The sequence below is a fragment of the Geotrypetes seraphini genome, chromosome 6 (genome assembly GCF_902459505.1).
Source record: "Geotrypetes seraphini chromosome 6, aGeoSer1.1, whole genome shotgun sequence".
Taxonomy (NCBI): domain Eukaryota; kingdom Metazoa; phylum Chordata; class Amphibia; order Gymnophiona; family Dermophiidae; genus Geotrypetes; species Geotrypetes seraphini.
The window spans coordinates 113,546,225-113,561,033 of NC_047089.1; the positions used below are offsets into that span (position 1 = coordinate 113,546,225).

The 14,809-nt window shown below is 43.2% G+C and overlaps 1 protein-coding gene across 1 annotated transcript in view; it reads left to right on the forward strand.

Moving 5' to 3' along the window:
• HERC2 (HECT and RLD domain containing E3 ubiquitin protein ligase 2) overlaps positions 1–14,809 on the forward strand; it is a 3,346,202-nt gene that overhangs the window by 2,271,679 nt on the left and 1,059,714 nt on the right. The gene's annotated exons all lie outside the window — the stretch shown is intronic.

The following is a 14,809-nucleotide window of genomic DNA, read 5'->3' on the forward strand; positions in this document are numbered from 1 at the left end:
GGAAAGGATAGGTGCTGGCACCCAATGATTGCCTACAGGATATGCCTCTCGCCAAGAGAGGCACATCTTGTAGTCAGTCAGATGGTGCCAGTGCCTCTCCTCTTCCCCAGTGTAACGCGGCACACCTTAAATCTCAGGAGGCACAGTGTGCCTTGGCACACAGTTTAAGATACACTGCTCTAAGGGCTTCTTTTACAAAGTCATGTTAGACTTTTTTTTTATTCTAATCTTCCTGGGAGATATTAAATAGAATGCTGGATAAACTCTTATAATTGAATAACTACTGAATCACAGCGTTACTTCATAAATTAATAAACTAATAATTTTAGTAAAGTGCTCAGACCTCATAACCCAAAGTGAGATGATAACATCAAACTGCGGTTATTATAGGGACCATCACAGCCTTTACTGTCCCTTACCAACCATTACCTGTATATTATAATAAACACTTATCTGTGAACTTGTACTGGTTGGAGCGTTCACCATAACCGCAGGAAATTTATTAGTGTTCAAAGTGCTTCATGGTATGTGAATAAATCACCGATTAAAATGCATGGCCCCCCGACTTGAGTTTCGTATTGCCCTTCATCAGGAAGGATCATTCTGTATCGGCAACAACTGCTAACTGCCTAGACGGGTTCCCCGTCTCGTAGGTCCATCCTAGGCAGTTGTTGCTGATACAGAGTAACCCCTCCTGATGAAGAGCAATATGAAACTCGAGTTGGGGGGCCATGCATTTTAATCGATGACTTATTCACATACACTAAAGCACTTTGAACACTAATACACAGATTGAAATAAATTTCCTGCGGTTATGGTGAACGCTCCAACCAGTACAAGTTCACAGATAAGTGTTTATTATAATATACAGGTGATGGTTGGTAAGAGACAGTAAAAGCTGTGATGGTCCCTATAATAACTGCAGTTTGATGTTATCATCTCACTTTGGGTTATGAAGTCTGAGCACTTTACTAAAATTATTAGTTTATTAATTTATGAAGTAACACTGATTCAGTAGACTTTTTTTTATTGCCAGCTGTGGCAGTGTTAGCTCCAACACTTATAGAATTTATATGAGCATATGAGGTAATTACATTACATTAGGGATTTATATTCCGCTATTACCTTGCGGTTCAAGGTGGATTACAAATGGATTGTCAGGACATTAGAAGTGTTTAGAGAGTAATGTACATTTATTTGAATTGCTAAGAATTACATCTGAATTGTCATGGTATTAGAAGTACATATGGAGTACTTGCAGGTGATGCTTGGGACATTTCTAATTGAGTTAGTTCAATTTTATGTGTTTTTTGAATAGAAGGGTTTTTATTTCTTTTTTGAAGGTTTTGTAGTCTGTGGTCGAAGTCAATAGGTTGTAAAGTTGGATATTGAGTGTTACAGCTTGAGTGGCTAGGAGGTTGTCGTACAGTTTTGGTTTTTTTTTTCTTTTGACATTTTAGGTTGGAGGGTGTGTGAATGTTGCGTGGGTTCTCCTATGTCTGGTTGAGGTGGACTAAATTAGTCGATTGTTCCAATAGACTGAGCTGTCTCCATTTATTGCTTTAAATAGTAAGCAATAAAATTTGAAATGTATTCTTACTTGTATTGGGAGCCAATGTGGTCGTGGTATGCCTCTGTGATGTCAAATTTCTTCAGTGAGTAGACCAGTCTTAGGGCTGTGTTTTGTACTGTGTGTAGTTGTTTTATCATGGTTGCTGTGCAGGGTGGTATAGTATGTTGCAGTAGTCTATTAGACCTAGGATTAGGGATTGTACCATGAGTTGGAATTGTTTTCTGTCGAAGAATTTTCTGACTAGCCTCAGGTTTCTCATGACTGTGAATGATTTTTTAAATTGTTTTGTTGATTTGTGGCTGCATTGTACAGCCTCTATCCATTAGCACACCCAGGAGTTTTAAAGTGGGTTGGATGTGGTATATTGTAAAGTTTATGACAAGATTGTTATGGTTGGGATTTTGTTATTTTTGTGTAGGATAAAGTTGTTTTGTCTGGATTTAGTTTTAGTTTGTGGTCTTTTATTCATGTTGCTACTGTTTCAAGTGTTCTGTATATTGTGTCTGCCATGGATGAAACATAGAAACATAGAAATAGATGGCAGATAAGGGCCACGGCCCATCTAGTCTGCCCACCCTAATGACCATCCCCTACCTTTGCCCTGTGAATAGATCCCATGTGTCGATCCCATTTGGCTTTAAAATCAGGCACGCTGCTGGCCTCAATCACCTGCAGTGGAAGACTATTCCAGCGATCAATCACCCTTTCAGTGAAAAATAATTTCCTGGTGTCACCTGCAGATTCCCGCCCCTGATTTTCCACGGATGCCCTCTTGTTGCAGTGGGACCCTTGAAAAAGAAAATATCTTCCTCCACCTCAATGCAGCCTGTGAGATACTTGAACGTCTCACGATCATGTCTCCCCTCTCTCTGCGCTCCTCGAGTGAGTAGAGCTGTAATTTGTCTAGCCGTTCTTCGTACGGGAGATCCTTGAGTCCCAAGACCATCCGGGTGGCCATTCTCTGAACCGACTCCAGTCTCAGCACATCCTTGCGATAATGCGGCCTCCAGAATTGCACACAGTATTCCAGGTGGGGCCTCACCATGGATCTATACAATGGCATAATGACTTCCGGCTTACGGCTGACAAAACCCCTGTGTATGCAACCTATGATTTGTCTTGCCTTAGATGAAGCTTGCTCCACTTGATTGGCAGCCTTCATGTCCTCACTGACGATCACCCCTAAGTCTCGTTCTGCTACCGTTCTTGTTAGGATCTCGCCATTGAGAGTATAAGTCTTGCATGGATTTTGGCTGCCCAGGTGCATAACTTTGCATTTTTTGGCATTGAAGCTGAGTTGCCAGGTCCTAGACCAGCGCTCCAGTAGGAGTAGGTCGTGCATCATGTTGTCGGGCATTGAATCTTCGTCCGTTGTGCATTTGCCTTATACATTACTTAGTTTGGCGTCATTGGTGAATAATGTTATTTTACCTCGAAGCCCTTCTGCCAAGTCTCTTATAAAGATGTTGAATAGGATCGGGCCCAAGACCGAGCCCTGGGGCACTCTACTGATCACCTCCATCATTTTGGAGGGGGTGCCGTTCACCACTACCCTTTGAAGCCTACCTCCAAGCCAGTTCCCAACCCATTTTGTCAATGTGTCGCCCAATCCTATAGAACTCATCTTGCTCAGCAACCTGCGGTGTGGTAGGTACGCTATTGAATGCTTTGCTAAAGTCCAGGTATATGTTGTCCAGGGACTCCCCAACATCCAGCTTCCCCATCACCCAGTCAAAGAAGCTGATCAGGTTAGATTGGCATGATCTCCCCTTAGTAAATCCATGTTGACGGGGATCCCGTAGATTCTCCTCATTCAGGATCTTATCCAATTGGCGTTTGATTAGAGTTTCCATTAGTTTGCTAACTATTGATGTTAGACTCACTGGTCTGTAGTTTGCTGCCTCCATCTTTGACCCTTTCTTGTGGAATGGAATGACGTTAGCCGTCTTCCAGTCCAACAGGACGCTGCCTGTACTAAGGGAGAGGTTGAAGAGCGCGGACAGTGGCTCCGCCAAGACATCACTCAACTCCCTGAGCACCCTGGGGTGTAGGCTGTCAGGCCCCATTGCCTTGTTAACCTTGAGCTTTGACAGCTCAAGCGTTGCTGAGCGTAAACTCGAAGTTACTAAACGGGTCAACTGAGTCAACCCTTGTCTGTAGCTGAGGACCGAGCCCCGGCGCTTCTCGGGTGAAGACTGAGCAGAAGTATTAATTTAACAGTTGGGATTTTTCCGAGTCCTTTTCCACATAGTCTCCGTCTGGTTTCCTAAGACGTACTATCCCGCCTGAGTTTTTACTTATGTCACTGATATACCTGAAGAAGGATTTATTTCCCTTCTGGATGTTGTTTGCCAGAGACTCCTCCATGAGGAATTTAGCCTCCCTGACTGCTGTTTTGACGGCTTTTGACTTGGTCAGGTAGTCTGCTCTAGAGTCCTGTTTCCCCGATTGTTTGTAAGTGATGAATGCTTTTTTCTTCTCCTTGATGAGGTCTGAGATCTCCACTGCGGCTTATTGTTCTTTCGCTATTTACTTACTAATTTAACATAGCGGTTTGTCGCTTCCTGTATGGTGGCTTTCAAAGTCGACCACATTTCTTCAACGCTATCGGTTTCTGCTTGGCTTTGCAGCGCCTGGTGAACAAAGGAACCCATGTCTTGGAAGTTTGTGTCCTTGAATTTGAGGACCTTGGTCAGTGTGGTAGATTTAGTGAAACCTTTCCTAAGATTGAACCTTACCATGTTGTGGTCACTGGAGACCTCTGTGACACTTTCTCCATTGGTAAGTAATAGGTCCAGTATTGCCTGATCCCTTGTTGGGTCCAACACCAGTTGCCTCCTGCTGCTGCCGGAAGCAGAGGTAAGTGTATCCCAATCCACATCAGGCATGTTGAAGTCACCTAACAATAATGTGTCCCCACGCAAGGTGATATTCTCTATATCTATGATTAATTCCATATCCAGGTCATCCTGTTGTCTTAGGGGTCTGTAAATTATGCCAAGATACAGGCATTTGTCCATCCCTCTAGCCAAATTAACCTAAAGGGATTCCCCATTGTACTGGACATCTGCGATTCTTGTGACCTTAATGTCATCTTTAGTATATAATGCTACACCTCCTCCCATTCTGCCCTCCCTGTCCTGGCGAAGCAAGTTGTAACATGGTATGACCATGTCCCACCCGTGGGAGTCTGTGAGCCAGGTCTCAGATATTGCCACCACATCCAGGTCGGCATTCCTTATTTCTGTTTCCAATTCCAGGATCTTGTTTCCCAAACTGTGTGCGTTGACGTACATAGCCCTCCATGTTGTATTTTTGTTACGTCTCAGTGAGGATATTCCCGCCTGAGCTACTTGAACACCTTTAGCATTATTCGCATTGTTTGTACTCTCCCTAGACTCAGAACTACATCGTGCTCCTATCCCATACTCCCCAGACCCCGAACTACAGTGTGTACCTATCCCAAACTCGAAAATGTGTGTATCCTGTGGGGGTATTCCCGCATGGGCTACTTGAACTCCTTTAGTACAATTTGCAATGTGTGTAGCCCTGCTGGACCCAGGATTACAATGTGGACTGCCCTTAGATCCAGAGTTACAATGTGTACTCACCCCAGACCCAGAATTGCAATGTGTACTCCCCATAGACCCAGAATTACAATGTGTACTCCCCCTAGACCCAGAATTACAATGTGATCCATAATTCTGATGTGAACCTACCCCCGACTCGAGAGTGTGTATACTCGCCCCTGACCCAGAATTTCGGTGACTACTTACCTCAGCCTCAAAAAAGTATTGGCAGTTTAGCTCGCCAGGTATGTTGTTTGTGTCTGTACCCTCCCCCAACTTACCTAGTTTAAAGCCTGTGAAGTAGGCGGGCTAGACGATGTCCAAGGACATTCTTCCCTCTTCTGGTCAGATGTAACCTGTCATGTCCCTGTAGCCCTTGCAAAGCCTCTCCATGGTGCAGGAACCCGAAGTTCATCTCCTTGCACCATCCTTGCAGCCAGTTGCCCTTCACTGGGAGGATCGAGGAGAAGACACCTGTGCATCCATCCTCCTCAGCTTCTCACCCAGGGCCCTGAAGTCTTCAGGTATGCTGTCCGGGGTGCTCCTGGCGGTGTCATTGGTTCCGACGTGGTTTAGAATCATGGGGAAGTGGTCTCGGGGTTTGATGAGTCTGTCAAGGCAAGCGGTTACATCCCGGATCCTGGCCCCTGGCAAACAGCAGACCTCTCTTGATTGCAGGTCTGATCTGCAAATTGATCCCTCAGTGCCCCTCAGCAGCGAATACCCAATGACCACCTCTCTGCGCTTTTTAGGGGTGGGCCGTTCTGTTGATTCCGGAGCTGGAACCGTCTGCTGAACAACTTCTTGTACCTTGTTCTCAGGACCTTCCTGTAGTAGCTGATATCTGTTCCTCAGGGCGATTTGTGGTGTCGATGTAGAGCTGCCCTGTATGTGAGAGAAAGAGACAGAGTTAGGTCCTCTGCGCTTTCCTGTGGAGGAAGTCACCAGCTGCCAGGAGTCAGCGTCTCCAGCCACTTCCTGCATTCCAGCGGTTGGTCTCAAGTTTGCAGGTTTGGACGCTTTGGGTGTTCCAAGGGAGGTCTTGTCAGGTTCCTGTTCAGCGATCTGAGACAGCTCCTGGATGACTTCATCGATGAAGGTCTCATCGTCTTGGATGCTCCTTTTAAGTGCTGAACCTCTTCTCTCAGGCTCCTCAGCTCCAGCAAAAGGCTTTTGTCCGGCTGATCCATTAATTCCGTTTGCGTTGAGACTGTAGACATCATTGAGGGGATGGCCTCGGTCTGTACAGAGACCTCTGCCCTCTGTCCTGGTTCCCCTTCCATCTGTGCTCGGACCATAGCCATCCCCTGGGTACTCTTGGTGACTGAACTGCCTGTTTTGATTGAAATCTTGCTGCTTCTAGTCCTACCTGCCATTTACAAAGGTTTGTTTTTTTGTTTTTTTATTTTAAATATTTAAGATATTTGTTAGGGTGGGGGCTGTTAGGTGTTGGTCAGATATTTGTTAGAGTGGGGGCTGTTAGATGTTGGTCAGTAAGTGTTGAGGGAGGGATAGAGATAGTTAGTTCTTGGTCTGAGGGATAGAGTAGTTAGTTGATAGTTAGTTAATTGTCAGTTAAGGTTGTCTGTTTGTTAGTGTGCTAGAGAGGTCAGTCTGATTAAAAGTTAGAGGATGTAATGTAATTTATTTTTTATGTACCGCTAAATCAGTTAGGTTTGAAGCGGTTTACAGAGAAATATACATTAAAGGATACAATAAAAATAAGACTAATAAAGAATAGGTACTTGGAATTCCCTTACTGTCCCGAAGGCTCACAATCTAACTAAAGTACCTAGAAGACTGATTACTGAGTAGTAGGAGTAAAAATAAAGACAGAAATAGTAAACAAGATATGAAACATCCTAACAAGAGTACACTGATCTCTCTAAGGCCATAGTTCTTTTAAAGTAAAGTATACATCTCAGTAATAATTAAATGGGTAAACTTAATAAAATTGAATTAAATTTGTTTAAATTAAAACTAAATGGGGAGCTATTTGTGTACCTGTGAGGACGCCGGAGGATCTTTTTCGCTGCCCCGTTCAGCTTCTGCAACAGCAGCGTGTGCAGACATTGTGCAGGCAACCCAGAAGACGGACCCCTGACGTCACCGGGTCCGTCTTCCGTGCCGTTCTTCTTCCCTCTATAAAAACCTGACTGCTGCCGCGGAGGGAACGGGAGCTGTTTGTGTATCTGTGAGGACGCCGGAGGATCTTTTTTGCTGCCCCGTTCAGCTTCTGCAACAGCAGCGTGTGCAGACATTGTGCAGGCAACCCAGAAGACGGACCCCTGACGTCACTGGGTCCGTCTTCCTTGCTGTTCTTCTTCCCTCTATAAAAACCCGACTTTTGCCGCGGTTGCGGCCGTAGGGCATGGCCGAAGGGGCGTGCCCTAAGGGGCAGGTTAGCCCCTTGGAGCACCGTGGAGCTGTGGAGCAGGATACCAGGTCGTATAAGTTAATTGATTATGGGGAAAAGGAAAGTTAAATCTAAAAGTTTGACACCCGTTGTTTTAGGTCCTATGGACAGACACTTGACATTTTCCCTAGACTCTCCAGCACAAAATGTATCTGATTTGAATTCTCCCATATCCGGAGCATCGATGAGTCCCCTACAAAGGACACCCCCCCTTCATCCAATATCCAGTGTAAGTGGGAATATAACTCCCACTATTTCCACAGGTCCTGTGGTATCATCCACTTCAACAAGTAAATTGATTTTCACAGATATATCTAAACCACTTGAGTTTACTAGTGTAGTGGATGAACAACCACTAGCAGTGGAAAAACAGGATATCACCTTAAAGGACTTATGGTTAGATATTTCTAGAGTTGAGGGGTTTCTCAGAGAATCAATGAAACAAACGTCTGATTTCTCACAGTCTGTGGTTCAAAAGTTTGAGAATGTGGACGCCAATTTAAGTTGTCTGGAAACTAGATTAGGTGTGATTGAAAATCAAAGTAACACATTGCAAGCTGTTTCACTATCTGCTGTAAAAGATTCTACATCATTGCATTTAAAAATGGAAATGTTAGAAGATATGCATCGGGGAAAGAATCTCCGCTTGGTTAATTTCCCAATGACTCATTTGCTATTACCAGAAATATTATTAAGAAAATATTTTTAAGGAAATACTGGGATTACCCAATGCGGATAGCTTTCCAATAAATAACTGTTATCATATTCCCCACAAGAAAAAGGAAACTGTACAGGATGTGGACCATCTGGTAACTGATGATGTTAATTTGACAGAATTTTTAGAAGATTCTCAAGATGTTATTCAGACTCGGTCCACAATGATTCTAACATGCGTGATTGAGACAGATAAAATGTTGTTAATGAAACTTTACTTTAAAAATAGACTGACCAAGTTCTGTGGGGATTTGGTTAGTATGTTTCCTGATGTCTCAAGAGCTACCCAGCTTAGAAGAAATGAATTTTTGAAATTAAGAACTAGAGTATTGGCACTTGAGGCATCATTTTATTTGAAGTTCCCTTACAAATGTTTGGTTAAGACACAAGACACTGAATTTGTCTTTTCGGATCCCATTCAACTGCAACAATTTTTGGTAGCTCGTGAACAGAAGTGAGATTTTCTTTCTTTTTCTTTTTCAATTTTTGATGAGAAATTAGGTTAGGAATGTTCAAAATGTCCTAAATTAGTTGGGAATGACTTGGGTTCATTTAGAATTCAACCCATTTCTTTGTTTTCCTTTAAATTTAGTTGGTTAAATAAGCAATATGCTCCCCCTTTTTGTGGGCTTGTAAAGGATTGTTTATTTTGTATTGTTTGTCGTATTGAAAATTTGTATCAAAACCTTTTTTTCCTTGATATCTGTATGATATTGTAAATGTATTAAACTAAAAAAAAAAACAACCTAAATATGGAAAATTTTAAAAGAAAAATATATGGACATAATAAATGTGAAAAATAATGAATACAAGGGAATATGAGTGGAAAAACAAAACCGTTGAGCAATGGAATTCTGAAGAAAAATGATGGTCTCTTTACACAGCTTCTCCGTGATATTTCACTGGGATATAGTTGTGGGTCTGAGCTTTCACTATTAAGCATGTATTATACTGTGTGGTCATTCTATATATAAAGAGATTTACAGATTTGGTATGGGTGACTAATTAAAGCAAATGCTAATGTAACCAGGCTAATGTACTACTAGAGGTGTGTAACATTCAGTAAGTTATGTTATTTTCATTATTCAAAATGTGTTTAAGATAATGGCTAATTACATTTGCTTAATAATCTTTACATGACAGAATATATGTTTAAAGTGTTTATGAAGTTCATTATCTCTTTTTTTAAAAAAAATATTTTATTAATTTTCAAATTTACAATAAGTGTGTCAATATGTTGGGGGGGGGGCGCTAGAGAGCCCGAACAAGATGGAGGCTGTCTTGTGCATTTCACCCACTCTCACCTGCCAACTCATCGCTATTCCTCCTTGCGACGATGCCTCAACCCAAGCAGGGCAAAATAGAGGCTGCTTTTGCCGGCACTTCGGGCGCTAAGAGACCAAAACAGGACCCACCGACGCCTACGAAGGGAGACGCGGCCCGATCATATGTCGATCCGGACTTCACGATTTCTGACCAACTTCAACTAATCTCCAACATGATGTCAGAAAGCAAAGACGACATCAAGGACATTAAGCATGAAATCATAAACCTAACTGAAAAGTTTTCGGCGATGGATGCCAGATTGCTGACCCTGGAGCGCAAAACCCAGGTCATTGATGAGCTTGCCACGAATCAGAAAATGGATAGGCGAGCCCTGCATGCTCTGGAGAGTCTGCTGGAGGACCTTGGTAATCGCGGACGGAGACAGAACTTGTGTATCAACGGCTTACATGAAGGGGCAGAAGGATCAGATGCCTGCAGATTTTTTGAAGACTGGCTTCCCAAAGTGCTTTCCCTCAAATTTGATCGGGCATTAAAGGTGGAACGAGTCCATAGAGTGCCAACTAAAGTCCCGTCAGGCTCCCAACGTGCACGTCTGGTAGTGATGAAATTACTACGCTTCCCACACGTCGCCATAATTCTGGATAAAATGCATTCTCTGAAAAAAATTGAATGGCAGAGGCAGATGATCTACATCTTTGCAGATTACACGAAGGACACGGCTGCAAAACGGCGCAAGTTTTTAGCCATGTGTCCTCGCCTGCGTGCTCTTCAGGCCCGCTTTGGTCTTTTGGCTCCTGCATGCTTCAAGATTACCTATCAAAACAGAACTAAAACTTACACTGATCCTGATGAGGTTGATCGGTTCCTGAAGGAACAGGAGAACCTTTTGCGCATGGATACTTGAATATCCTCTCCTTTTTGCACAAATTATTTTTTATCACATTATATCTGTGTTGCTATGTGTGCAGGTTAATACCAACCTATACTGTTGATGCTATTCAACTACAGTGGTTATGGGTGAAATATTTCTACCAGTTATCTTTACTGTATGAACCAATCTGTTCTTTGTGGGATTGTTGGGGGAGGGGGGTGACCCTGAGCCTCCATGTTGTTATGTCTCTTCCCCTCCCTAGGCCTTTGGGTCACCTTATGGACGGGATGGCTACAAGGCTTCTGTCTTGTGGGCGGGTGGGAGTTGGGTTGTCTGTTGGGGGTTTGGTGGGCTATATGAGTGTGTGTATGTTTGGGGATTTTCTTTCTAGGACTAGTTTAAGGCAGCTATTTCTCTGTATTGGACTTTTCTGGCAAAGGGACTCATGTGATGGTGCTGTACAATACTGCTTTTAGCAATGCTTTATACTGATGGCGTTATGTAATGTGTTATCTTTGAATATAAAAGGCTTAAATCATCCTATTAAGAGAAAAAAACTGTTGTTGTTCTGTAAACATCACTCCGCACAAGTGGTCTTTTTACAAGAAACTAAGCTGAATACAATTGAATCTGCCAAACTAAAAAGGGATTGGGTCTCCCATTGTTTTTTTTCTCCAGCTGTTTCCACCAAGGGGGGGGGGGGGGGGGTGGCTATTCTACTGTCTAAAAAACTTCAATATACTATAGTATGCTCCTCCTATGATTCGCAGGGTCGCTGGGTATCAGTCACTCTTGACATTGCCTCTCTCAGATACACATTCCTTACTTTATATGGACCAAATACTACTGACCCAAAGTTCTTTAATGGCTAAAGAACTGGCTTCTCTCTCCACTGACTATATCATAGTGGGTGGCGATTGGAATATAGTCCTTGATGCACATTTAGACCGTAAATCTCATTCATCTTATCGCCCTCCGTCAACGCGTCCACTTTTGCTGAATATTCTCCAGTCCTATGACCTGGCCGATGTTTGGCGTCTTTTTCATCCTAAAGATCAAGAATATACCTTTTGGTCTGCGCCACACGCGTCTGCTATGCGGTTGGATTATTTCCTTCTATCTAACTCTCTCCTGCAATGTGTTCAGTCTTCTTCTATACTCTCCTGTCCTCTATCGGACCATTCTGCTATATCAGTATCCTTTGTTCTTTCCACCTCCTCGTCCACTGCATCTACTTGGCATTTGAATGCTGCTCTTCTTGCAGACCCAGCGTTTGTATCCCAGGTTGAAGCATGGACTACTGAATATCTTTTGTACAATGATATGCCACCTGTTTCCTGTCAGACCCTCTGGGACGCATACAAGGCGTATTTAAGGGGTAAAATCATAGCATACTCAGCTCATCTTAATAAGGTCCGGAAGCAAACACTCATTGATTTAGATGCTCAGATAAAATCTTTGGAAGTCTGTTACCATATTTCACCTACTGCCTCAGATCTGATGCAGCTTCGTAAATTTAAATTTCAATACAATACTATTTTATCTGAACGAGCTGGCGTACTGTTGCTACACGAGGGGGCTTTGTATTATGAACATCGAAATAAAGCAGGTACCTTATTAGCTAACTACCTCAAACAGAAAAAGAGAGCTTGTCATATCAAAGCCCTTAAGTCACCTTCTTTGAGGCCGCTGCACATTGTGCTCCCAACTTCATTGATTGATCCACTAAAACCCCCAAGTCCCTTTCTAGGTTGCTTTTCCCCAATACCATCCCCCCATCTTGTAATTGTACATCGTGTTTCCTTTCCCTATGTGCAAGACTTTGCATTTCTCTACATTGAAGCACATTTGCCATGTATTTGCCCATTCACTCAGTTTGTTCATGTCCCTTTGTAGTTCTTTACATTCTTCAACAGTTCTAACCCTACTGGAGAGTTTTGTGTCGTGGAGCGATATGGATCGCTCTGAAAAGAGAAGATGGAACTTCTATTTACGTGGGTGTAGTCCACAGACCTCCAACTCAGTCACAGCAAATTGATAAAGATCTGATTGTGGCTATCCAAAAGATTGGAAAGAAAGAGGAGGTGCTGCTGTTGGGAGAGTTCAACCTGCTGGATGTGAACTGGAAAGTTCTGTCTGCGGAATCAGAAAGAAGTAGGGAGATAGTGGTTGCCTTTCAAGAGGCTCTGCTCAGACAAATGGTGATGAAACCCATGAGGGAAAAAGTGATGTTGGATCTGGTCCTCACAAATGGAGAGAGTATATTAATGTACGAGTAGGTGTTCACCTGGGAAGTAGCAATTAGAGCTGCCCGATTCAGGAAAAGAATTTTTTGATTCGATTCAGCCTATCGAATTGGTTTTTCAATTCAATTTGATTTTCCTGCATAATTGGGTGTTTTTTGTTTGTTTGTTTTTTTCAAACATCCTGGTGGGTTTATTTTATAGCCTCTTCACCCCCTTTTCCTTCTCCTAACTACACTGGTGCTGTGGTGTAAACAGAATAAACAAACAAAAAGACTTTTCCTTTCTCTGTTAAATCCTAGCTCACTTTTGCGATCTAACACCAGCTCTGGCAGGATACACGTTTCAAATCTGACATATTGTAATCACAAAACAGAAAATAAAAGTAGTTTTGTTGTCTGGTCATTATTCAAATCTTGTTGGTCCCAGGCTCTGGTTGTCTTCTGATAACTTCCTTGCCAGGGTCTCCTTTCTTTTTTCTCCGTGCTAACCATCCATCTGCTGTCTCTGTCCACCCCTTCCATTTCCCTTCCATCCCCAGGAGGTCTGGCATCTTTTCTTTTTTTTGTCTCCCTCCACAGATCCACCTTTTCTTAAATACCCTTTCATCCAGCATCTCTCCCTCCTTCCCCACCACCCCAGGGTCCACCATCTCTCCCTTTCTTTTCCCAACTACCCTCCTATTCAGTATCTCTATCTCCCACCACACCATCCTTTGTTTCCAACTTCTCTCCCTTTCTGTTCATTCCCGCCCTAAATCCCATTATCCATCATCCTTCTTCCTCTCCTCTATTTTCAGACCCATTATTTCTTTCCCCCCAAAGTCCGGCATATGCACATCTAATCTAATCTAATCCTTAGGTTTGTATACCGCATCATCTCGGTTTACAGTAGAAGAAATAGGAAGGAACTACAACCGAGGGTTAGAGGTAGAAGTGTGAAGAAAATTTAGAGGACTTGGGAGGCCAAGATAAGAGTTTCCTTGATTCCTAAGTTGGAGGGAGACTTACATTTTTGAGAAAAGCCATGTTTTCAGATGTTTGCGGAAAACTTGGAGAGAGTTCAAGTTCCGAAGAGGGGAGGTAAGGTTGTTCCAGAGCTCGGTGATTTTGAAGTGGAGGGAGGTCCCTAGCTTTCCTGTGTGGGAAATGCCTTTTAGCGAGGGGAAGGCTAGTTTTAATTTGTGGGAGGATCTGGTGGTATTAGGATTTGAGGAATTCCAAGAAAGAGGGATAAAGGGAGGGAGGATACCGTGTAGGATTTTAAAAGCTAAACAGGCGCATTTATACTGGACCCTGGCGATTATCAGAAGCCAGTGGAGCTTGGCCAGGAGCGGGGAGACATGGTCAAATTTACTTTTAGCGAAGATGAGCTTGGTCGCGGCATTCTGAATCCGTTGGAGTCTGTGGAGGTTTTTCTTAGTTAGGCTTAGGTAGATAGAGTTGCAATAGTCCAATCTGGAAAGGATGATGGATTGGACAAGGAGGGTAAAATGTTTTTGATGGAAGCAGGATCTAACTTTCCTCAGCAAGTGAAGGCTGAAAAAGCATTTTTTTTTACCAAGGATTGGAGGTGGTCATTGAAGGACAATGTGGAATCAATGATGACGCCCAAGACCTTGTTCGAGAACTCAAGCTGCAGAGAGGAGCCAGGGGGTAGTGGGATGGAGGTGGGTAGATGGTCTAGTTTTGGGCCAAGCCAAAGAAGTCTTGTTTTGGTCTCATTCAATTTCATTTGCACAAAGTGGGCCCAGGATTGTAGGTTTATTATACAAGAGGATATGTTCTTAGACAGGTCGGTGAGGTTCGAATCAGCCTCGAGGAGGACAAGGATGTCATCTGCATAAGTGTAAATTGTTTCAAGGGGGGATAGGTGGAGGAGTTTTAGGGAGGACATATAGATATTGAAAAGGATAGGAGATAGTGGAGAGCCTTGCGGGACTTCACAATTCGGTTTCCAGGGGGAGGATGAGGTGCCATTCAAGTTAACAATGTAAAAACGAGAGCGGAGGAATTTAGAGAACCAGTCTAGGACTTTGGAGTTGATGCCTATCTAAGAGAGTTGGAAAACAAGAATATCGTGGTGGACAACATCGAAAGCAGCGGAAAGGTCAAATTGAAGGAGGACGGCGAACTT